Source organism: Paroedura picta, chromosome 8 (assembly GCF_049243985.1).
Source record: "Paroedura picta isolate Pp20150507F chromosome 8, Ppicta_v3.0, whole genome shotgun sequence".
Taxonomy (NCBI): Eukaryota; Metazoa; Chordata; class Lepidosauria; order Squamata; family Gekkonidae; genus Paroedura; species Paroedura picta.
In genome coordinates this window covers 45,841,531-45,866,766 of record NC_135376.1, presented here as the reverse complement: position 1 = coordinate 45,866,766, position 25,236 = coordinate 45,841,531, and the positions used below count along the sequence as shown (strand labels likewise).

General features: G+C 45.3%; 1 protein-coding gene and 1 long non-coding RNA gene across 8 annotated transcripts in view; one reads left to right on the top strand and one right to left on the bottom strand.

Annotated features, from left to right (window-relative positions):
- The window catches only part of TRIM8 (tripartite motif containing 8), a 77,033-nt gene extending 74,472 nt beyond the window's left edge, over positions 1-2,561 (bottom strand). The window contains exons 1-2 of one of the 4 annotated variants that reach the window (XM_077349567.1): positions 2,408-2,561; positions 31-797 (exon numbers count right to left, since the gene is read on the bottom strand). The gene's annotated coding sequence lies outside the window, so the exon portion shown is untranslated. Of the gene's footprint in view, positions 1-30; positions 2,215-2,407 lie in introns of those variants that run through there. The other 3 variants (XM_077349568.1, XM_077349569.1, XM_077349566.1) reach the window with 3 other exon arrangements.
- A 75-nt stretch (positions 2,562-2,636) lies between these two features.
- On the top strand, positions 2,637-23,922 carry LOC143843472 (uncharacterized). 4 transcript variants are annotated; one of them, XR_013233567.1, is made up of 6 exons: positions 2,637-2,773; positions 14,747-14,851; positions 15,711-15,827; positions 16,624-16,756; positions 18,205-18,546; positions 23,042-23,922. It is a non-coding gene; the product is annotated as an uncharacterized LOC143843472 (long non-coding RNA). The 4 variants fall into 4 exon arrangements; XR_013233568.1 differs by lacking the exon at positions 23,042-23,922 and adding an exon at positions 6,949-7,092 and having other exon boundaries at positions 2,656-2,773; positions 11,795-14,851; positions 18,205-20,305; XR_013233566.1 differs by lacking the exon at positions 23,042-23,922 and having other exon boundaries at positions 18,205-20,305.
- Positions 23,923-25,236: the final 1,314 nt, after the last annotated feature.

The window sequence follows — 25,236 nt, the reverse complement described above, 5'->3', positions numbered from 1 at the left end:
TGTAAAGCAAAATTTAAAACAAAAACTTACCCAGAACTGAAAATAATCCATACAAAATCCAGAAGGAAGGAGTCCAAGTTCCATATAAGACGCCCAAGTAAAAAAAAAAATGTGAATTCAACTATTTTATGACAACTTTCTGTCCAACGTTGATTATCTAAAGGGCTTTTATCCCTCCTGACTAAACCCAAGAGAATCCTTTTCAATTCTTTTGCCGCCCGCAAGAGTTAAGAATTCAAGTCTTTAAATTAGCCACAAAGAGATAAAATCCAAATGCAAGGTTTTTTAAAAAAAAGCAGAAGAAAAATCAGAACTGGCTACTAAAGCAGCTGAACGGGAAAAATTCTTCGCTGGCTTTGGGACAGTGCAATCTCAGTAGGAAGACGGGTCAGTCATTCAGATGAAATTCCAGCCCAGAGCCAAAGGGTCCCTCCCATCCTCTGCTCCTTTCACAAATAGGAATGAGAAGGGAAAACTAATAAAGACTAAGGAGGGTGGGAACCACTGGATTCAACCAAGGGAATCAACCTGCTCCCTGTACGCCCTGAGATTTCTTCTTCTCAAAATCGGGTTCCGATTTTCATAAGACTGAAATGGAAACAGAGAATTCCCCTCTCCAAAATCCTCAGTCTTTTGGAGAGTGATGGGCTGCTTTTGCTGGAAGGAAAACAAGTATGCCTTGATCAAACTGAAAAGGAATTTCTCAACTGCTAATGAAGAGCCCAGCCCCCGCCTCTTCCCCTTTGCTTCTCTGTTTTCCTTCTGACATGAAAGCTATTTCTCCTTTTGGAACCAGCCTGTAAAGGGGAGGGGGGGGGGAGAGAGAAGAGACACTCAGAAGCTTAAAGGGAACTGCTGATATGTACAATTCCAGGCAGACTCAGTCAATCCTCAGCCATTTTGAGCTGGTTTTTTAAAATAAAAAAACTGGGGAATATTTTTAATTAGAGAAAACAGAAACAAATCTGTTAAAGAGGGGGGGGGAGAAAGGCCGGGTGGATGGCACCACCCTACAAAGTGTGTGCCTGATGTGTCAGTGGGGGGGAGGAGAAAGAAGGGGGAGGGAAGGGGAGGGCTCTAAATTGAGTTTATACAGCCGCAGCTGCTGTGCCTTTAGCTTTTATCATCAGAAGATCAAAAAACCCCTACATGCTCCTCACAGCCACCTCCAGCCATCTTGCGTCTCCCCCCCTTTAGATTATATATATATATATATTTAAATATATATAAATTATTTTCAACACATTTCCTTAATGCTGTCCTAGTAACAAAACAAAAATGAAGATTAATGTATCCAGTGCTTTCACCTCTACCACATGCAATCCCCCCCAAGCCCCCCAATTTCAAGCAAAGACACAACAAAAGGGAGGGGGAAGGAGGAAAAATAGAGACTTCTATCACACTACTGTGGAAGGAATAACACGGGAGTTCCTGATCCTAGAAGCCAGGTGATAAAAATAAGCAGGCCCATTTATAGATTAAAACCTGGGATCAAAATCTATATGGATATTTTTTTTAAATCGTTTTACCCACACAAGGCGCTGGGGTGGGGGGAGCTGGACCTGGAGCTCTTGCCTGCCTAGGAGAATTCTCCCTGCAGACGCACAGAACCGATGAGGAAGAAAAACCCTACAAGCCCACTATTTCGTAACAGAAAGGGTCGGGGTAGCACAATGAAAATTAAAGGGGGGAGCTTCGACTAAATCGAAAGGGTCGGAGCCAAGGGGAGGGCGGGGGGGCTGCTTATGGGGATAGATAGCGACGCTGCTGCCTCTTCCTCTCCTCCCGGAGGTGGGGAAAGCGAGGGAGGGCGGAATGGGGGGTATGAAGGAACTCAAGGGCGGAAGGATGACTAAAGATCAAGGGCGCATTTCAGGATTTCCCCTCCCCTCCCCTCTTGGCTTAAAGGAACAGCGGCTCAGTCCGATCCCGGCGTCGTGGCTCCCGAGCGGCAGGGCCCTTTAACCGATCAATAGCCGATCAATCAACTCCGCCGAAGAACAAACGCGGAGCCCTGAAGAGCAGCAAGGACAAAACCGAGACGAGGTGGGGGGAGGGGGAAATCCGGACTCCAATCGGGACCGAGCCGCTTCTCCGGTGCCGGGCCTCGCCTTGATTCGCTCCCCCCTCCTCCTCCGCCGGGTCTGCGCCCAGCCCAGCCGCAACCGCTGCCGCCTCCTCAGCCAGCCCTTCGCTTCCCGGCTCTCTCGGCGGCTGCTGCTGCTGCTGCTGCCGCCGCGGTGCTGCTCAACCCCTTCTCCAGGGCCTCACGTGACCCGCCACAATTTGATACATTAAACACAACGCGTCCGGCCTCTCTTAAAGGGGCAACGCCGCCGCTGCCGAGGGGGCGCCTGGCAGGGAGGGTGGCCGCGGCCTCGTCCCACCGCGCGGCGCTTTTACTTACCCGGTCGGGGCGGAGAGAGCGTCGGGGGGGAGCCGGCCATTGCTGCGCGCCCTCTGGCGCTGCCGGCACTTGCCAGGTGTCACCGCATGAGTCATAAAGAGCCGTCGCCTCCGGCCCGCGGGAGGGGGGCCTCTGGGCCAGTGGGACGGGGCCCGCGCTCTCGCAGGGCATGCCTATATAGAGCATCTATCTGTCTGCACACACAGGGGCTTCTGGTGGCGAGCGCACGGGGTGACCTTGCCCGGGCGGTCGGATCCGGACCTTTTGCAGCCTCGCCGCGGACATCTTTCAGGCTTCAGAGTTGCATGGAAGCCGTGCAGCTCGCCAGGCCCTAGCGCTGCACATTCCCTGTGGCCGGAACCCGTGGTAGGATGGAAGAAACGAATGGGTGTTCCCTGGGCGGCAATGCCTCTCTCTCTCTCCCCCCCCCCCCTTACCTTCAGCTGCCCTGAAAGGGATCGTGCGGTCCCGCTTCGAGGAGTTACTCTTGCACAGAATGAAGCCGGAGGGGCGCAAAGGGGGCCTTGGGGAAACTCTGCCCAGGGACTAGGGGCCTGCCCTTCGGTTGCCCTCAGGATACAGGCCTGATGCCCGCATTGATTGGGGACAGGTGTGATGGTCTGGCGACTCCCCCCAGTGAGGTGGGGGCCATGTATGTGAAGGTGGAGAGGCCTGGCAAGCCGTGGCTGATTTAGGGTGTCCCGGTAGGGGTGTCAAGGCAAGAGATGTCCGGAGGTGGTTTGCCATTGCCTTCCTCTGTGTAGTGGTATTCCTTAGGGGTCTCCCATCCAAATGCCAGCGAGGGCCAACCCTGCTTAGTTTCTGAGATCTGATGAGATCCAGCTAGGCTTGGCTATCCCTGTATAATGTTTTGTGGAGATGCCTTGTTCAGACATTACTGGGTGAGGTATTTGCCCTTTCATTTTTCAGAATTCAACTGTCTCCGGAAGCGCATGGTTTTTGCCCCCGATGCACACCTGTATAATTGTGTGCAATCTGCACTCTGCCATTCCACACCTTGCAGCTGCTATTTTGATATGATGCAATAGTAGCATAGGGTGATTCTGCTCTGGGGGTAGCATTTAACCAACTTTCAAATAGGTGGAGGAGAGGCTGGAGGAGAAGCAAGCAGGAAAGAGCTGTCTGGCAACATGTAGTAGGGGGTAGAGAAATTATCCCAGTCAGTGATCTTTGGCATAAAGATGGGAGTGTTACAAAGAGAGAGTGAAAATAAATTTCTTTTCACTATTTACTCACTCTCCAGGAGCCAGAAGGAGAAGATAGGAAGCTCTGAGATGTTGCATTGCTTTCCCTTTGCAATTATTTGACTGCAAGAGGATACCATCTTTTATGCTTTCTACTGCTGCTACTATTTACCATTAACTTAATGCTAAATTCTAGGTATTATACATGCTGTAGAAGTACTGTATAGCCCCCTGCCCCATGAATGAGGAGTGAGTGCAATGGACAGGGCTTTATTAAAACACTAGCTGAAATTCTGAATCCTGCCTTTGGACCAGATGTGTATGAGGTTGATTTATACAGCTGCGGGGCCTCTGAAAAAACAGAACTATGTTTTCTAGATAGGGCAGGAAATGTGCATTTTGAAATTAAAATTTCCAAACTTATTTCATGAGTTGTGCCAGAAGTAGTTCATTCAACTAAACACTGGAGAAAATGGTTGTTGCTTTTTTAGTGAGGTGAAACTAGATTATTGTTTTGCATGGTGTCATGTCTGTTCAGAGGCCTTGCAAGTTTATGTAATGCTTCCAAAACCTTTCTGACCAGAGGTCATAGTAGAATAAAAGAAATGACCATGCGGGAAACAATAGTTGTACCCTGCTATTTTCATCTTTCTTGACAACTATTGTTCCGCATGGTTTTGAGAAGCTATTATTTTATATCATGTATCATGGAAAACAAGTATGCTTGTTTTAATTTGGTAAATATCAAGGGGTATGTTTGCATATGCAAACTATTTTAAATTGTGTTTTGTGTTTAATTGTGGTGTTATTCTCTGTTGTAAACCGCCACTAGCAGTCAGTGTCCAGTAAATACATACATACTACTTATTGCATGGCATCAATTAAGGACAATATAAAACCAGGCAAGCAAAAGACATTTGTTGTGTCGGGTTAAATCATATGCAATCCTTTCCTACTCCCTTTCCTGACTAGTTTACTACTGTACCGTTGGAATGCTGTGGAATTCCCTGCTGGATATTCCAGCACTAGTTTTGACTGGTTTTAATATGTTTTTAGAATGAGTTGCATGCAAACACTTCAGGGTTACCAGGACTAAACCTCTGTAAAGGCTACTTGGCATATTGCACAGTAGTAGCAATTGGCAATACAGAAATGCCCTATTCTTCTCACACTTCCAGTTCTCGTGAAGAAGGAAGCATGAATTTTCTCCACTTCCAAATTAATGCATTCTGATGGGTTGGCATAGCACACACATTTGCCTTTGGGAGAAACATAAAACTTTCCCCATGAGAAACACTCATACATTCTCTGTTACTACAGCCGGGCAATGTGCAAAACAGCCCTGAGTATTTGTTCACAATTAGTATTTATATTCATAACTTAGCTGATATCATATCATGCCAGTGTTTCATTAATATATATCTAGAAAAAATGTTTACCCTACAATCTTTGTGGAATGTAATATCAAATTTAAAATAAATGTAATATCGTTTGGGGAAGGCAGTATGCACAATGCCAAAACAATCTATGCTGTCCTTTTGATGCACTTGTTCCTGGGATGCATAGAATAGCAATGCATTTTCCAGTGTTTATTTATTATTATTTATCTTTGATAGGCCACACTTCCCCGCAAGCAGGCTCAGGGCAGCTTGCAATATATTATTGTTGTTAGGTGCGAAGTCGTGTCCAACCCATCGCAACCCCATGGACAATGATCCTCCAGGCCTTCCTGTACCATTCCCCGGAGTCCATTTAAGCTTGCACCGACTGCTTCAGTGACTTCACCCAGCCACCTCATTCTCTGTCGTCCCCTCCTTCTTTTGCCCTCAATCACTCCCAGCATTAGGCTCTTCCCCAGGGAGTCCTTCCTTTTCATGAGGTGGCCAAAGTATTTGATACAACTTATAACTACAGCTAGAGCCTCTTGTGGCGCAGAGTGGTAAGGCAGCAGAAATGCTGTGTCTGAAGCTGTGCCCATGAGGCTGGGAATTCAATCCCAGCAGCCGGCTCAAGGTTGACTCAGCCTTCCATCCTTCCGAGGTCTGTAAAATGAGTACCCAGCTTGCTGGGGGGTAAATGGTAATGACTGGGGAAGGGGATGGCAAACCACCCCGTATTGAGTCTGCCATGAAAATGCTAGAGGGCGTCACCCCAAGGGTCAGACATGACCCGGTGCTTGCACAGGGGATACCTTTACCTTTTTATAACTACAGCTAAAAACATCTTTAAAAATATAACACTTTACAAATTACAAATGGACACATTGCTGTTCTCCCATAACTCCACTGGCCATTCTACTCAGAACTTCTGGAGGGAGAGTCCCCAGAGGTATAGGTAGGATCAAACAACTTTCTCCATGAGCCATTATTTTTGCCATCATGGAATAGCTTCATTGTGTTATTGTGGTTTTTGAAAGGGTGCGCCCACCTGATGAACTCTGAAAGCACCATATTTTTAACAACCTGCTAAGAAGACCATCTTGAATCCAAGGAGATAAGGCAGGGTAGAAGTGAAATATTTTAAGTTAGACGTTCATCTGATTTTTTAGATCATGTCTAAGTTGGAACTTCCTGTTCTCCTGACTCAGTCCATTGGTAGTAAACTGGAAATACAGAAAGTAGGGGACGTAAGTACTTTTTCTCTGGCATGGACACTGAACTGTGTTTTGTACATAGCTCACATTGATCCTGCCAGCAGTGGCTGGAGAGTGAGTATGTGGACTGTACCTGTTAGATGCACATAGCAAATTAAAGGTCCCAGTTGCCTATTTTTTCTTCTGATTGATCTATAGTGAGTTCATCTACATATCAAAGTACATGCTTACAGCTTTTACTGGTGCTCTGGGATGTTGGTTAACCCACCATGGATGAAAAAAGAAGAGAAAGGTGGCCACTGAGACAATCCTTTTATATAATATTCTTCTTTTCTATAATATATAATGCAAGTGTAAATGCTCCCTGCTGCAATGGGATGTCAAACAAAAAAAAGTTCAAGCTCTCTCACAAAACTACATTTCCCAGGGTCCTTAAGGGAACTCGTGACAGTTTAAAACCATTTGAAACTGGCCGCATAGCAGTTTGTTTATATTTGTGTTGTAGATGTGCCCTCATTAGATAAAACCAACCTTTCATGCTGGGAAACAGGCTAAATAAAATTAATATTGCTGCTCAGCTTTTGGGACCAAATCTAGCTCTGATAAAACCAAAGGTCATGACTCCAACATATTTTAACTACTTTGTTTTTATAATTTAGAAATTATTCACAAAGGAACAGGTTTGTTGTTGTTTTGAAAGAAATGTTAAATGCCTACTATTGCTTTCTTCTCCTCTTTGGAAGACTGGGCCATTCCTCCCTCCTTTGGAAGTCAGCACAATGGTATATCTGTTATCAGCATTTTCCTGCCAATCTCCTTATCAACAGCAGCTTTTCTCACGAGGTGGGGGAGAGTGTTATGCGTCCAAATCCAGGAAAATATGCAGGGTATGATATACTTTTCCAGTGTGCGTATAAACAGAAAAATGCCCAAAGAAAAATGTAGAAGTTCAGATTGGAATTTTTTAAAAATGAAATTTTAATACAATGGAATTGTATCTTTAGTGTTTGAAACCTGGAAGAAGTCCCAGTCTCCGAGGACAGGCAACTAATTAATTTACTTAAGGGGGGGGGGCTGGTTAGACAACTTCCTAAAAGAAGTGAGGTTAGAGTAGGTGGAATTTGTGTGCTGATAAGCCAGGCTCCCTTAATTGTAAAAGAAGCCTTCTGGGGAAAGGATTTTATGTAAATTCTCATTACTAATTTTATCTGGTATGTTAAAATATGCATATATACCTCGATTGGGAAGTATAATTAAAAAGCTTTGTCTAAGAATGCTTGCATTGGCTCCTCCGAAACCATGGTTGCCCACAGGTCTGCTGTCACTGAAACTGATGTCCATCTGACATTGTTAACCAGAATGGGAAAACAGTATTGGCTAAAATGCAGTTGAAGGTATACACCAGCAAACGTTCCTGGATAACAAATATATTGACCTCTGATAACTCCTCAAGACAGTAATCCTCAACATGGTAGCCACAGGTACTGAGTCACCCAGTTGTTTTTTCCCCAAAGTGAAGAACCAATCCTGGCTTTCCTAACTCATTGTAGTAGGAAGTGCTTCAAAAGACTACAGGAAGCTTCCATCTTGATTCTGAGCACCTACTCAGATATAGATGCCTCCATCTTAGGACCTTCCCGCTATGGTTGATACAGATAGGGAACTGGAGGCCTGTTGGCCGCCTTTGGAGATAACGTTTGATGGCTTCAGACGACTCTCATTAACCAAACTAGACAAGTTGCTGGGTCAGTGAGGGCGACCACTTGACCCCTAGATCCTTGCTTGTCTTGGCTGCTCAAAGAGGGCAGCCAGCGGACAGGAGGCCCACTCAGGGATATTATAAATCCCTGTCTACCGGGGAGTTCCCTGAGGCACTGAGAGGCAGTGGTTTGTCCCTTACCAAAGAAAACATCGCTGGATCCACGGGACCTGGTCAGCTACTGCCCAGTCTCACATCTTGCTTTTCTGGGCAAGGTGGTTGCAAGGGTTGCCGTGGACCAGCTCCTAGCATTCTTGGAGGAAACTTCAGCACTCAGCCCATACTCAGCTTCCATCCTGGCCACAGGGTAGAGATGTTGTTGGTCACTCTGATGGATGACCGATGCCAACTGGATAGATACAGTTCAGCCATCCTTCTGATGTTAGATCTGTCAGCCACGTTTGACATTGTTGACCACAAGCTTTTGGCCCAACACCTTGCCGGGACAGGGATACATGGGACAACCCTCCAGTGGCTGCTCTCCTTCCTGCAGAACAGGACAAAATTGGAGTGGAGGATGAGCTATCCCACCCCTTTCGACTCCCTTGTGGAGTCCCACAAGGGTTGGTGCTCTCCCCTACACTTTAACAACTTTATGCGCCCTCTGGTGCAGCTGGTGCAGAGATTTTGGATGGGTTGGCATCAATACACAGATGACACCCAGCTCTGTCTCCTCATGAAAGGCTGCCTGGACTCTACCCCGGAACCATTCGCCAGATGTTTGGAATCTGGAGTAGGGTGGCTTGAGCAGAGTCATCTGAAACTCAACCCCTCCAAGACAGAGGTCCTATGACTCGGGAGGAAGGAAGCATGTTTACCCAACCTGGCTGGGACGTAACTTAACATTGTGCCCTGTGCCAGGAATATGGGCAGGATCCTCAATGCCTCTCTTTTTATGGAGGCAGAGGTCATGAGGATAGCCCACCAGGCATTTTACCAACTATGCCATGCAAAGCTACTAGCGCCCTGTCTGTCCTCAGAGCACCTGGCCATGTTGATCCGTGCAACGGTCATCTCCAGAATTGACTTCTGTAACTCGCTCTACATTGGCCTACCCTTGTCTTTGACCTGGAAATTGCAATTGGTACAGAATGCAGCCACTAGAGTCCTCACGGGGACATCTTGGAGGGCTCATATCCAGCTGTGCTGAGGCAGCTGGGTTGGTTGCCAGTTGTGGCCCGGATCAGGTTCAAGGTCTTTGTTTTGACCTTCAAGGCCTTACGCTACCTGGGACCCACATATCTGTGGGACCGCCTGTCACCTTATGCCCCCCCCCCACCGCAGAGCTTTACACTCTGCGGGTACCAACTTGCTAGTGGTACCCAGCTCGCTGGAGGTTCACCTGGCCTCAACCAGGGTCAGGGCTTTTTCTGTACTGGCCCCAACCTGATAGAATGAGCTCCTGGAAGAGCAGAGGGCCCTTCAGAAGCTTTCTGTGTTCCACAGGGCCTATAAGACGGAGCTCTTCCACTGGGTCTTTGGTTGATGTCAGGGTGTAGGAGATCAGATGGGCCCCTCTAGCCCAGGTCATCATCAGCAACAGACTGCTGGCACCCAAAGATTGCCCCTTAAGGCTCAGAGAGGGAGTTGTCTGATTGGGGAGGGAGGAGGAAAGGGGGCTTTTGCTGCTGGGATATCATATTTTTTTAATGAGGGAAGATTAATGGTTTTATGTGGAGTTTTATATTATGTGAGACTAGTAATCAAGCCCGCTGCAGCTAAATGCAGCGGGCGCTAGGCACTTACTGTGGCGTCGGTGGTTCGGCGGTGGCTGGCTTGCTCGTCAGCGGCTTGGTCGGCGGTGGCGGCGGCGGCGTTCTCTTGGCGTGTGCGGCACTCTCTGGCCTCTGGCGAAGCACCCAGGCCAGCCAGCGCAGGTCCGGCTCTTCGGCCAGCAGCGGCAGGAGCTGGCAGAAAGCGGAGTCGCGGCTGAGGCGTTCTCTCGTCGTCGTCGGCCTGGCGCGGCGAGAGGCGCTTCGCGCCTCTAGCCGCGCCAGGCCGCCAGGCAGGGAGCCCCCGGCAGCCGCGCTTTGCGCGACTGCCAGGGGCTCCCTCGGGCGGCGGCCTGACGCGGTGAGAGGCGCTTCGAGCCTCTCGCCGCGTCAGGCCGGGAGCAACTGCGAGCCGCGCTGGGCGCGGCTCACAGTTGCTGGGGCTGGGAATCGGAGGGACCAATCGGAGGGACCAATCGGAGGGATTGGTCCCTCCGATTGTCTGTCGTGAGGAAGGGTCCAATCCGGACCCTTCCTCATCACGGACAAAGCCCACCTCAAGGCCCCTTAACGAATTATTTAGTCCGTGGCGCCCGTGGCGCCACGGGCGGTTTAAAGATGGCTTGGCTGGGCAATAAATAATAATAATAATTAATAATAGGTGTGCTTGACTCAGGACTTCCTTTTTTTTTTTTTACTGCCTTTACAACAGCCAGTTTGTGACTGGTCCTGCCTACCCTGCAGCCACTTTGTGATGATATATAAACTACCCTCCTCAAAATTCCAAAAGTGCACAAAGAAAGGGACTCTTGCCCTAAGAGACCTTGCATTAAGGAGAAGCAGGTTTGTTGACTTCCAATTAAAATACATGAAGTACAATGCTTTACTTGGAAGTCATATGACGTTCAAAGGCAAAGATTTCAACCCCTATCTTGCTTATTTATAAAGTTCTCTATATGCCACTGTTGTCCTTTCCCTGCTGACCAACAAGTCCAGCTTTTTGTCTTAAACATAAACAAGAATGAATCTGAAATTCTGAAGAAGAGGTCCTGTGGCTGGGGAAGAAAGACTACAATTCCCAGGGCCTGCAAAATGGTGCTCTTCCACCAGGCCTATAGTTGAGGCCAGGATAAAAACAGCAAACAACCATGGCCCTCCCTCCAGCCTCTCCTAATTTAACATCATTTCTATGACATCCCGCATTGAAAAGACCTCCCCACCATAACGTTGGAACAACCAAGAACAGCAAAGCCAGTGGAGCTATGAAAGAAGGGAAGGGCAGTGTACCAGTTTTAAATTATAATGTTTTGAATTATGCTTTACTGTTAATACTTTTATCACTTGATATACTATAAGCCACCTGAGCCTGCATGTGGGGAGTGGCGGCCTATAAATTTAATAATAATTTTAAAATTAACAATTCTAAAAATTGGTCCTATATAATCACAAGAAATTAGGGCATTTAGCTAATTTATATATTTGAAATGGACTAAAAGTATTAAATAAATGGAAGAGAAGATATTGAAATTGGATGGGAAACGAGCTGGAGACCTGAACTGAGAGACCTAGATTTAAAGACCTGCTCACTGACGTTTAGTAGCCTTGGACTAGACAAGAGGTCTCATCTGCTTGTTCTCCATCAGCAGTTTCTGGACACAGTAATGGCCTACCTCGTAAAGTTCCTATGAGATAAATGAAACCTTATATACATACTAGATAAATCACAGATGACTAATAGTATGATCAAAAGGTGTTTGGGGCAGATTATTTATGACAGCTCTGTCATGGATTGTGGTATACAATCCAAGAAAAATATATCAGGGCCTCTGCAACCCATCTTGGTTTGTTTGATTTTTTTTAAATATACGTAAATATTTGAAATGTACCAAAAACATAGGCTGAGTTCAACCGGCAGGTTAAACCCATGCCTAAGGGGTTCACAATCCACCTAGGCAGGATTGATTTGTAGATGGATTAATTCCCTTTGATTTATAATCATACAATACTGTGCATTGCCATAACATCTTCAACCCAAAGAGCGTAGTGTACTCTGCTGATGTCAGCAAAGTAAGCCCTAGAACACCCTGAAGGCAAGTAATCAGCACTTCTGTGTTACAGGTGATGAGACCAAAGATGACATTTTCTGAAGCAGCTGGTGATCTCAAGCACCCACCACCTTGCTCGAAACTAACATCTAGGCCCCCTTGAAGAATTATGGGATGGCTATATCTTTTTCATCATTGTTCATCATCTCTCAAATATGTATCTGTGTTTTCAGGGTCATAAAGGGCACTGGGGAAATAATGTCTTCTGATTTTCACGTTCTTTATAAGATACCACAGGTCCTAACAGGCTCTGGGGCCAGTCTTTCAGTTACCAGGGTAATCATAGCAACTCTAAGGTCAGGTCAGCCTCAGATTTGGATTGGCCGGTGGTAATGTACATGGCGACTGCACAGAACTCAGTTGCTCTCTTCAACCCAGGCTTGCTTGACTGACAAGCTTAAGACAATGGCCAAGTCTACCAGAACTCTGACCAAGAAATACTTCAAAGATTCTGGTCAGAACGTGCTAGATTTATAAATGGTGTGGGGAAGTTTTTTCTGGCATAGTTTAAGAATGAAGTTTGTCAGTAACCACATGGTTATAGGAAGTTGAACAGAGGCCAATTCTGCACAGGTGGAAAAGGCTGTGACAATGTCAGTATGGATCCTGGGCTACTCCCTGTGTCCATGTGACATCGCTGCCAGACTGGCACCCCCCAGGGCCTACCACAGCTCAGGCCCCAGATGCCCTGTGCTAAGGAAATGCGGATTCTTCTGTGTTCCCTTTTGGCACTGCAGGGGCCAATTGGGCCTGTCCCACAGCAGTCCCATGTGGACGGAGGCCGGCAAGGGGCAAAAAATGCCCTGGTCACCTTTGTGGCGCTTCATGGCACCATGGGTCGGAACAGGGCTTTTAAATTATTTTGCAGGAAGGTGGGAATGCGTTCCCACACACTCCCACCTTCCTGCAAAATTTAAATCCATGCTGCCCCCACCGACATGTGACGGAACCTTTCTGCTATGCCTGAGTTTCCTGGTGGGACACATTTTGGTGCCAGAGCAGATTCAATGCTGAAATGTGTCCCCTGTGGAGACACAGTAAGCTGCGGAGCATGCAACTCCGCAGGAAGCACTGGTGGCACCCCCAAATGGTGCAGAATTGACCAGGGTAAGCCACTCAAGATGGAAAGTGTGATTGGCTAAGTCAGAAATAATTCCAAATCAGACTGCCTGGAAGGCAGTGTGTTGTAGTGGTTTAGAACACCAGAACAGGGCGCCTCTTCACATGAAGCTTGCTAGATGATCTTGGTCCAGTCACGGTTCTCTCAGAACTCTCGTAGCCCTGCCTGTCTCACAAGTTACTTGATGTGGAGAGAGGAAATGAAGCTGATTGTAAGTCAGTTTGAGACTCCTTAAGGTAGAGAAAATGGGTTATAAATAAATGGATTCATCTAATTTAATTAAATTATTTCTTTTGGCTTGAATGCCTCCAGAGCCAGTTTGGTGTAGTGGTTAGGAGTGCGGGCTTCTAATCTGGCATGCTGGGTTCGATTCTGCACTCCCCCACATGCAACCAGCTGACCTTGGGCTTGCCACGGCACTGATAAAACTGTTCTGACCGAGCAGTGATATCAGGGCTCTCTCAGCCTCACCCTCCTCACAGGGTGTCTGTTGTGGAGAGAAGAAAGGGAAGGCGACTGTAAGCTGCTTTGAGCCTCCTTCGGGTAGAGAAAAGCGGCATATAAGAACCGACTCTTCTTCTTCATATGCCCTCAGTTTGTCATGTCCTGGATACAGCAGGCTAGCTTGATCTCCTTAGTTATCAAACCAAGCAGAGTCTGTCCTGGTTAGCATTTGGATGGGAGATCGCCAAGGACTACCAAGGTCATGATGTGGAGCCAAGTAATGGCAAACCACCTCTGTTAGTCTCTTGCCTTGAAAACCCCATAGGGTTCCCCAAAGTCAGCTGTGGCTTGACCACATTTTCCACCACAACATGCCCTTATTTGGAGTACAAGCTAGTATCTGCAAGCATAGTATCCAGAACTATATTTGTGAGGCATAGTCTTCTGAATCTGTGTGGCAAAGCCATTCGCAGCATAGTGTTGAACATCTGCTGGATCTGGTTAACCCGGACATCACTCAAGGAACTATCTTCCACACATGATGACACATGACTTGGTTTAAGATTGATGAGTCATTAATACCTTCCTCTGAATTAGAGTAGAAGAGCGGATCTGTCTCCGGGCATGAAGTGACCTCACAATGGGGAAGAGACTGAGAAAAGGATTGTCTTCCTGTTCCTTGGATGAAAGGAGTAGGCAAAAGAAGCACAGAAATGTAAAGGTTGCCTTCAAAGCTGTCAGTACAAATGTCTGTGTTTTATCTAACTGACATGGACTGGTGGTGCTGGAAGAATGCCTCGTTCAGTCCTCTGACCTGAAGCAGAATTGTAACTATCCAGCACTCCTAACAGTATAGTTGATATCATTTAGATACACCCTGCTGTTCCAATGTAGCACATGCACAGAGGAGGAAGAATCGAGCTACTTCATGTGAAAGACATCTGAAGGACAAGCCCTGGGGTTTAATGAAATGTAGCCATCACATAATTTGTGAAGGTCTAAATCTCTGGACAATCTGGCAATAAGGCAGCATCTTGCATAGCTAAACTTTCCAAAGCTATAATATATTAAACACAAAAAAGGTGGGGGAGGGTGATTATGGAGTGCATTTCTTTGGTAGCAATGAAATTAACTTATCTGCTTCCTTGCTACAGTGAAGCAAGTTACTAATTCACAACTGTTTAACTAGGTCATGATCCCAGTTGGGGATTTCTTGAAAATATATTCCGTGTGCATTAAAATAAACCCTCAAAGCCCCTGCCTGCCTAAAGAGACTTTGTAAAACAAACACATGCATGTAAGAACGTGTCTCTTAGCCAGGTACAAACTGTGCATGGATATTTGCGGTGCACTGGCAATAGATGTGTGCTATAGCTCTTACCTGTGCCTCTTGCTCGCCAGAAAATTGTCAGTCTTTGGAAAAGCAATCCAAGCGATACTGGCAAGATGCAACACCTTGACACGCTGACAAGATCTACAAAGGAAACTGGAAACAAAGCGATTTGGGTAGGAATGTGATATATGTGTGTATTTATTGCCCAGGAAAAGTCCCCATTATTTTCAGCCTATTTATCTGCCTCTCCTTATGGATGCAGTCATTATGACTGCTCTTTTCACTGCAGCTCCTCTGTTCAAACCAGCCTGAGGTTGTATGAGTGAGTCTCATGATCAACTGCCTGCAATAAGTTTGTATTACTTGTGGCTTCAACTCACAAGTTCCTGATTTAAGAGAGGTTGAGGTAATGGCTGCCAGGGGACAAGCAAGGATGATGCAACCATGGAACATCCAGTCTAGGTTTCCTGACCTCACCCAACCCAGCTATTCAGCTCCTACTTGTTGTCCCATTCAATGCAAACTTACTTGCAAATCGACCCACTGAATTTACTCTCCAGTGGATGGGATTGCAGCCTTAGCCGGAGGAAGGGGGAGGGGGGTGGGGGGAAGCAGCCAGCCAACCTGATTTCCACTGCTGCAAGCTTATCAAGCCTAGGAGAAAGGCTTTAAGGTTTGTTTGCATTAAGGGTGTTTTGTTCCAAGCTAGGCTACAGAAAAGTGGAAGTTTTCTAATCTAGGGACCCTCCAGCCACAAGATGAAACTGAACAACAACTGTCTTTGTGCATATCTTCCATGCTATCACTAACCATTCCTAAATGTCCTTCTTACTGAATCATAAAAAAGGATTATTTCCATGCAGGATTATCACTTCGTCCCTTATTTTTGTTATAATTCTTTTTTATTTTCCAAAAGTTTATGAACAGGATCTTCAAGTTGGTCAGCTAGACAGTATAAGTATATAGTTATTGGATAAATCAGAATTATGAAAAGAACTGTGTAAATCTTGGCATTCTTGTTTTTCTGTAAAGAGTGGGTGAAGGAAAGAAAGATGAAGGTCAAGTGGAAAATAAAAGAAACGGAGTAAAGGAGCAGAGGTGAAGACAGGTTAATCGAAAGTCATTTATGTGCTGCCTGTCTACTCAGAAGTAAGTCTCACATGTAATAGCATGTGTCATATGACTGCAGACTTAATATAAATATTTTAATTACTGCCTCATCAGATCTCATATAGCTTCTGTGATCCAGCTTGTCAGATTTGGAGAAGGAAAGTATGAAGGGCCTGATGTAACCTCTTTGTTTCTGGCATGCAGGAGACGAGCACAACCATGTCCTCTTGTTGGACTTCTTATGCAAACACAGAGGTTTTACAGAACATTATGAAAAGGAGGAAGTGTGGAAATAACCTAACAAAGCAACTGCGTTTCTTAGCATCTGAGTTCAAGTAGCTCTTCAGCTCTGGCCTGTAAAGACTGAGCTCTTTCCTGCCCTTGGTGAAAGGGAAGGAATTAATTGAGGCAGGAGAACTAATGTTTGTTGTAGGACTGTGTAATGGTTGCTTTCCATATCACAAGACTGAAACAGAAATGTCTAGGGTTAACAAGGTGAAAGTCTTTAGGTATAAGCCAAAGTCATGCTGAGTCAGAGCCTAGTAACCGAAGCAGAACTGCTATAGCCAGGAAATTTGGCAGAGTAGCACCCTTGCAAAACACAAATGCCTCATCAGGCCTTGTCCTCAGAGTGTTCCATACACATTTGATGGGCATCAGAGCCTTGAAGAGGTAGGAAGTAGGCTGGCTAAAGGAAATGATGTTACATGATGTCATTACAAAGTGACACCTGTTGCAGAGGGGAAGTAAATTCACTGGGGATTATGAAGCATTTGGAAGACTTTGAGACAGCTGTGAGGGATGACGGCTGAAGCATACCTCTTCCTGTCTACAGGTGGGAGTAATGGTTGTGAATAGGAGCTAACAGATGCAATGGACCCATCCTGTCTGTGGTTCTTATAACAGCACCCCATGGGTCCTTAGCAGTGCTTCTCTCCAGCGATGGCAGAACATGATTCTTACAGGACGTGAGTACAGTTTGTGATCATAAGGGAGGTCTGGTGTGACATAGAGTGATGCACAGTGGCTGAGTGTTAGTTCTGAATGTAGGACATTCAGATTTAAATCTAAGCTCAACCATAGAGCTCACACAGAGGCAAGCTACCCTCTTTCTGTCTAAACTTTACTCACACAGTTGTCCTTCAAGTAACAATTCGCATCTCATTTAAACTGTATTTGCATATATTGGCCTAAAGATGGTCGGTAAATACCATGACTACTTGCTTTTATTTCATTTTATTATATTGCTTATGTTTATGCTCGTCAAAGGCTGTAACAATTAAACTATCTTCATTTGCAGCAACAAGTGTTGTAGAAATTATTAGTAACACATGAACAAGCAAATAAGCCAAAGCAACAACCAATCCAAATGGCAGCCAATAGGGAATGAGCTATTTAAATAACAAGAGAATAAAAAATGGGATAGAGACCATGACACTATTATACCTGTGCATCTGCTTCTGAAGCTGGGGCCACAGTCTGAAATGCAGTGAGACATTCTATTAAATTGTGGAGCAGATCAGACTGTTTTTGCAGTAACACATGGTGACAATCCCAGATGCCATGTACCCTTGGGATAAAGCCAGCATGTACATTCAGCAGCATACAGAAACATGGTTCCTGGAACTGGGGTATTGGTAGTGAGTAATGGAGACAGTGGTACAACTAATAGCTGAAGGTGTCAAGGCTGAAGGTATCGATTTTTATGTTCCATGTGAACCACCCTGAGCCTCAGGGGAGGGCAGTATATAAATATAATAGATAAATAAATAAATGCAGGTTATCTAGACGCAGCACTAAGAATGCTTATGTGGGATATGAGATGCCTAAATTCTCCAATGGGCCCTTATCTTAAATGAGACCCTTGTCTGTTACATCCTTTTCTGCCCTGTTTGGGGTTGCAGCAACTTGTTGCTATTCTACCCAATTGGGTGTCTCCCACATGACATGGAGAGAGAGAGACCAGCCACTTCATCCCTGGCCTGTTTCAAGGCCCTTTATGAGGCTTGTGCAGTATTCTGCATATGCTCAACCAATTCCCCCAAGCTCAGGGGAAGCTTAGACTGCCCTAGCAGCCTCTTTTCCCCACTCACTGTCTTGGCTGGGCTAAACTTAATGGGCCCACTGCCAGTGTCTTCTCAGGTTTCCCTGTTGCGGGCACATTGGGTTCTCTCGTAGCTCTGGCAATGGGGGTGAGCCCTCTCCTAGACATTATATTAGACCTTTACATTTACAACCCACACTGTAAGCAGACACTCCTGGGTTAGGGTATCTTCAGAAAAGCTAGAAGATTGCTCTCCTAGGCTGAATGTATTTTCTCATGTTACCATTTCTGCACTACAGTTGTTGTAGTACTTTCAAGGAGGAATCTCATATAAATTCTAACTAGATCTTTTAACAATTTTTATTTTGCCAGCCAGATGACATATTTGTGCTCACTCCACTGAGGAAAACATGAAAGAAGAAATCGTAACTATTGTTACCATTGGCAATGTCAGTACCACTCAAGATGCTGCATTTCTGAAAATGGTGACATACTCAAGTAAACCTCATAGAAGTGGATGGCCCTTCTGACCATCTGGGATCTTTTAAAAAGAACTACACCTGGAATAAGAGAACAGATTATTTGGAGAAAGCAGCACTTCTTTGATTTCCAGATGGGCTCTTGATACACTAGTTCTTTGGGTGAATAGAAGCAACGTTAAACCCTCATTTTCAAAGAGTCATTAATTCCAGTTTCTGTTTGTCAAATGCAAAGGTAACAATAGTTACAGCTGTTTTAATGTTTGCTGCTATTGAGCTATAAGTATAGGAATACGAGCTTCCTGGGACAGGCAACTCTTATAAATGTGTATGAACCATTATTATCATAATAGAAGCCCACTTCTGTACTGATGAGGTTGAGCATAAAACACCCCTCTGTGCAAATCAATAGAGAATCTACAGTACCATACAAGGACACTAGAAGAAAAGAAATGGGAAGCAGGTTGAAAACCAAGCAAGACTGTTATATTAGTGGGTTCATGGAAGGAATGCCAGACTATTGAGCAAACAAACCACTCCTTATTGGTCATCTCAGTAATGCATACATGTTGTAGCAGGTGACAAGAAGACCCAACCCCTATATACATGTGGCAGACATGCAATTGGTTAGATCAAATTTGATTGATTTAAACTGATGGGATCCAGCAGATGGGATCCTTGTAGTCCATTATCTGGTTTTGCATCTGCCTGGATCCTGCCTTGGACCTCAAGCTCGGTCTTCGGCAAATCCACACACACAACAAAGACATAGCTTTCCTCACTGATCAACTGTGGGCTGAATATTTTCAGTAGAACACCCTAACAGTTATTTGATGAGATGTAAAGAAGGTGCCCTGATCTGGATAGCTTAGGCTAACCTGATCTCAGCAGAGCTTGGAAGCTAAGCAGGGTCAGCCCTAGTTACTACTTGGATGGGAGACCACCCAAGAAGTCCAGGGTTGCTATGCAGAGGAAGGCAAACCACCTCTGTTAACCTCTTGCCTTATAAATGCTATGATGCTGCCCTCAATCAACTGCAATTCATGGCAGAAAAAAGAGGGGGAGCATTTTCATATTAAGAAACTGGCCATGAGACAGCTGTGAACTGTTCGCAGAGGTAGGCCGCCTTTCGGTTACCTGTGCTCTAGCTTCTGCATTAGTTTGGTATATTGTTCCCTGTTGATTGATTGATGATTTAAATGCATAAAAACTCTCCAGAGATCATGCTCAACTAAATGATACATTGAATTCAAACAAGTCATTAAAAACAAGCTGAGGCATAAAACAGCACCGATAAAACCCCTCAGTTAAAAACCTGGGTAAAACAAAGGGTTTGATATGGCACATAAGTAAGGTAGCGGACCACACAGCATTCCAAATGGGAGATACATGTGGACCACCCTGAGCCTCAGGGGAGGGTGGTATACAAATGTAATAAATAAATACAGCAACAGAACATGCCCCACCTCAGGTTGCCACTCTGCAAGAAGAGGCATAGAGCACAGGGGCTGGAGAAGAGGCTCTTAACTGGCAGGCTGGACAGTACAGGAAGAAGTTTTCCTTCAGTGATTTGCCCCCCATGCCCTTTAGGGCCTTAAAGGGAAGGATCAATGCTTTGAATTATGCTGGGATACACTTCAGCAGCTAGTCAAGATCTGCAGCCTGAAGGTATCCTGACTACTCCTCCTTGGCCTGTGTCTCATGCCCCTTTTAAATTTATTTGTGCATATATTTATTACATTTGTATTCCACCCTATCTCAAGTGACTCAGGGTGGACCACATCACTTAAAAAATTCATACACTATACCATCCAAGACTTAGTTTACACTGAAAGCTTCCATGTTAGTCCAAGCATGCCCCAAAGCTGATAAAAGATACTACGTGTTATGGAAGAGACTTGAGCCTCCAACTATAGGTCAGGATTCAGCAGCACTCAAAAGATATATAGACCTGATCCTTTAGTGCAGGGGTAGTCAAACTGCGGCCCTCCAGATGTCCATGAACTACAATTCCCAGAAGCCCCTGCCAGCGTTTGCTGGCAGGGGCTTCTGGGAATTGTAGTCCATGGACATCTGGAGGGCCGCAGTTTGACTACCCCTGCTTTAGTGGGAGTGAACCATATGAAAGAAATGCAGGATAAGAAACTGAGCAGACTTGTTATTCACCAGCAGTGGTCTGGTCTCACCTGAGCTTCAGTCTATTGGAGCTTATCCATCCTGTTACCTTCTCCAGACAGCAGTTAAAGATTTCCACAGACCCACCCAAATCAGCTGTTAAGGAGAAACAGCTGGGTGACATCTGCATATCGGTGGCATCTTACTCCAGATCCCTGGGCAATCTTTCTTAATTCCATGCAAGTATTAAACAGCATGGGGAACAAGATGGGTCTCTGTGGGACTCTACTGCAGTGGTCCCCAACCTTTCTGAGGCTGGGGACCGGCAGGGCATCAGGCCACGCCCGTGCGGGCCGCGCCCGCGCATCGGGCCGTGCTTGCGCATCGGGCCGCGCTCGCACGGGCCACGCATGTGCGATGCGCAGCCCGGCCCTGATTCCCTCTCCCCGCCCTCCCGCAGTAAGAAGCTTCCCGGGCCGCAAGCTTGCGGCCTGGGAAGTTTTTTACTGCGGGGGGGGGGCGGGGAGAGGGAGCCGCAGCCCGGCGCCATGTCCTTCGCGGCCCAGCACCGGGCCGCGGCCCACAGGTTGGGGACCACTGCTCTACTGCATAATTGCCATGGAGCCAGACAGTAATCCCCCCAGTACCCTCTTCTGAATATGGCCCATCAAAGAAAAGTGAAAACGTGATGCCCCTTTTCCCAACTGCCCTGAGCCATATGGGAGGGTGGTATAAAAATTAATTAAATAAACCCAGCCAGTCTCTTATATGGAAGGACACTCTGGTTGATAGTACCGAAAGCCATTGAGAGATCCAGCAGAACCAAGAGGGATACACTCCCCTGCATTTCATGCTTGTCACACTCCCAGCAAAGTTCCAATTAACTGGACAGGTTTAGCTGGTACTTCAAAATGTGGCAACAGAGAATCTTTGCGGTCTGCATTGTCTTGCAAGCTGAATTAAGGGATCAGCCAAACGGTGATCAGACAACTGGTGGAAAAGCTGTACTTAAAATGTAGTAACAGTTGGAAGGGCCAGTGCAGATTTCAGTGTTCTTTGATTTTTTCACCAGTTATCTGAAAGTAAGAACAGATGGGACACTTATGATATTCAAAGGAGTTATAAAACCAGGAAAGATTGCAATATGGGAAAATAGCCTAAAATTTCAAAGTGATCCCAATAAGCAGACAGGAACAAAAGGAAATTCAACTGCCAATTGTAAAATAAGCAAGGATTTTCAAATATAATACTAGGGAATAATTGGCTAGATAGCACAGTTTGAGAGCGGCTCATTCGTGGCCTACAGCTCTGAAAGAGGGAGGAGAGGCTTGAGTGCCCCTGCATCCCACCCATCACCTTCAGCTGTGGTAGCAGCTGTGTTTTCCCAAAACAAAGCTGATCCCGCTGAGCTGGAAAGGGAACAGAAGCCTGGTTGTACGTCCCTGCCATCAAGTTACAGCTGACTTGTGGCAACCTCTGCAAGGGACTGTCTAGGTAAGGTAGAAGCAGAGATGGTCTGCCATTGTCTTCCCTGGTGGTCCCCCAGCATAGCTTCTGAGGAGACTGAGATATATGATACCATTCCACATCCCAAGCTCATTTGTAAAAGGTAACAATTTGAACAGGAGTCAACCAATGCGACACGATAGCACAGGAGGTCATTTGGTGCACTGTTTCCAAATCTGTATTGCTGTATTTACCCTACCTCTTGTGATGTTCTGGGCCAGTTCTGGGGACTGCAATATGAGAAAGATCTGGAGAAGATGGAAGAGGACAAGGCCGGTGGACAAGTTATGTAGACTTTGTCCAGAAAACATGAGTGGGTGGACAGTTTGTTGTCCATTTCTAGATATTTACAAAAATGTCAGAAAGAAAGCAGGAACAACTGTAGTTCTCCCAATATAGATCCATAATCTATGGGCTTTTGATGAAACGAAAATAAACTTTTCAATTGTGAGAACAATTCATTAATGGAGAAAGTTGCTTCAAAAGAATTCTCTTACTCGAACCCCCTTGGCAGTTGGTCCCAACACATGTTGAGCCTCTTTGGCTGTTGCTTGCTTTCTGCTTCATCTTATATATGACCTCTCTTCTTCTCTTTCTTATCTGGGCTTGGAGCTGTAGCAAATTAGCCTGTCTACAATAAATTCATGTGTACCTACATGAATATGTCATGTAAGATGTGCTTCTATTTTTGTAAGCAAGAGCCAGCTTGGTATAGTGGTTAGGAGTGTGGACTTCTAATCTGACGAGCTGGGTTGGATTCCTCGCTCCACATGCAGCCAGCCTTGGTGGCCTTGGGCTCACCATAGCACTGATAAAGATGTTCTGACCAAGCAGTAATATCAGGGCTCTCTCAGCCCTACCCACCTCACTGTTGTGGAGAGGGGAAAGGGAAGGTGATCGTAAGCCGCTTTGAGACTCTTTCTGGTAGAGAAAAGTGGCATACAAGACACAACTCTTCTTCTATACATAATTTCCTTTGCTACCATTGAAATCAGAGCATCTTTGTTGTTTGTTTGGAAGATGTGGAGAAACCAGGATACTATGAGAAAAGCCTCTGTGCTTCCAAGGCAAATTATATAATTGTTTACATTTACATTTTTACATTGTAGGTTGTTGGATTCCAGCATGGAGTAGAGAATTCTTTCAGTCTTCTGTTATTGTCATGGGACAGCTGCCCTTGCAATGGTCCCCATGAGCATGCTTCCACATGACGCTCACCCTGGCCTGGAAGCAGACTGTTTCATCTTCAGCTTTTGAGAACAAAGACTTCTTTAGTCCCTCTGAACTACTTGGGATGATTTCATAGGCTAAAGGATAGGTTGGTGGAGAAAGAAATATATGTTCTATGAGACAATGAAAAGACATTCCTCTGAGGACACGTATAGCCCACAGCTCCATCTTTTATTACAATCAAGGCATGGTGGAGGGGCATATCAGCTGTGCATATTCTGAGGAAGAACAAGTTACACTCCAGACATTTCATAACTTCTGTATTGCTCTGAATGTGCTCATTCATGACTGAATCAGTCTAGATCCTAAACCACCTCCATCACCACTTCTGCTGAAACAAGTCTGCTTCCATGTAGGAAAAACTGGTCAATGTGATTCACTGCTTTGCATTTTAAGGGCTGTTGAATCCTAGGGAAAAGAAGCTTATATGAAAATGAAAATCATTTTAGACTGCTAAATGTTTTATGCTTTGCTTGATTTTAAGTTTATTTTATTGTTTTATAATGTTTTGCTTTGTAAGTGCATTCCAGGATTTCTGGAGATGTGGCATATCAAACATTAAAGTAAATAAACTGGTTAAAAAACAAACAATTTGGAAGTATTGTTCACCTTATGCCTAAACCATGAGCATTTATAATAATTTCATTCTGCTAATTCTGCTAACTTTTTATGGCTATTTTAAAAACATTTAAAATAATATTTTTATTGGACAATGTTCAAGCAATGCTGTGGGTTGCAACTATTCTACAACTATAGTACTGGTAATAAAAACAAGCACAAATTAATTAAAATTGAAGGTTCTAACAGAAAGCTCAAGAGTTTCTGGTAGTTTTCTGGCAGCTGCACAGAAACTTGTGTACCTTTAGAAGACCCAGAAAAAGACTGCCAAAATAGAGGCTTTTCCCCTGTGCCCCTCAGCTGAAAGTTTGCTAGTGTTTCCGCTAGGACAGAAGAATACTTGGTAATGTAGAGGGGGAAGTAGCTCAGGACATTTTTCATTAATTAGGTGTATAGCTTATTAAAGCAAAGGTTGGGGGTCCCTGTATGAGCCTCTTGTGGCGCAGAGTGGTAAGGCAGCGATATGCTGTCTGAAGCTGTCTGCCCATGAGGTTGGGAGTTCAATCCCAGCAGCCAGCTCAAGGTTGACTCAGCCTTCCATCCTTCCGAGGTCGGTAAAATGAGTACCCAGCTTGCTGGGGTGTAAACGGTAATGACTGGGGAAGGCACTGGCAAACCACCCCGTATTGAGTCTGCCATGAAAACGCTAGAGGGCGTCACCCCAAGGGTCAGACATGACTCGGTGCTTGCACAGGGGATACCTTTACTGGGGGTCCCTGTATTATTATGATTTTTAAGAGTGGACACTTGGGAAAGCATAGAACTGTACAGCAGCATTTTTAAAATAGCATGGAGAAAATATAAAACCAATAATGAGGTATCAGACATTAGAAAAGTAGATAATGGTACATCCCCTCCCTTAGGCTGTGCATATAAGGCCACACCACACAATTAACAAAATGCCCAGGAAAATGTGTTTTAACTTAGGGCCAAAAGCTTAAGAGAGTCAAAAAGGCTAATAACCATGCCAATGACAATCCATAACTTGGCACCATTACCAAGAAGGTTCTGTCTTCTTTTTTAGTCATGGTGATGTTTTGAATATCAATAGAAACTAGGGAAAGAATGTAAACAAATTTCTTTTTTTTAAAAAATGTCTTTTTCACTCTTGCCTTGGTCTAGGCTTCCATGGCTGACTAAGTAAGATTTGAAGGTGTATTTTTATTTATTCATTTATTATTATTGAATTTCTTACCTGCCACTCCTGGCAAGCTGGCTCATGACATTACAACATTAAAAAACCCACAACAATGAAACCCATTAAAATCCCATTAGAACAATACAAAACATTACAAAACAACCTGGAGGAAAAAGCCAATCCATTCCATACAGTACTCCTGCCACCATGGTGGCAGGGGGCTATGTCAACCAGTCATCACCCATGGTGTTCTAGTGGGTGATGTAATTTCCTAAGGGGGGGGGCTAACCAGATCTTCCTCCAGCACCAGCACCAGCC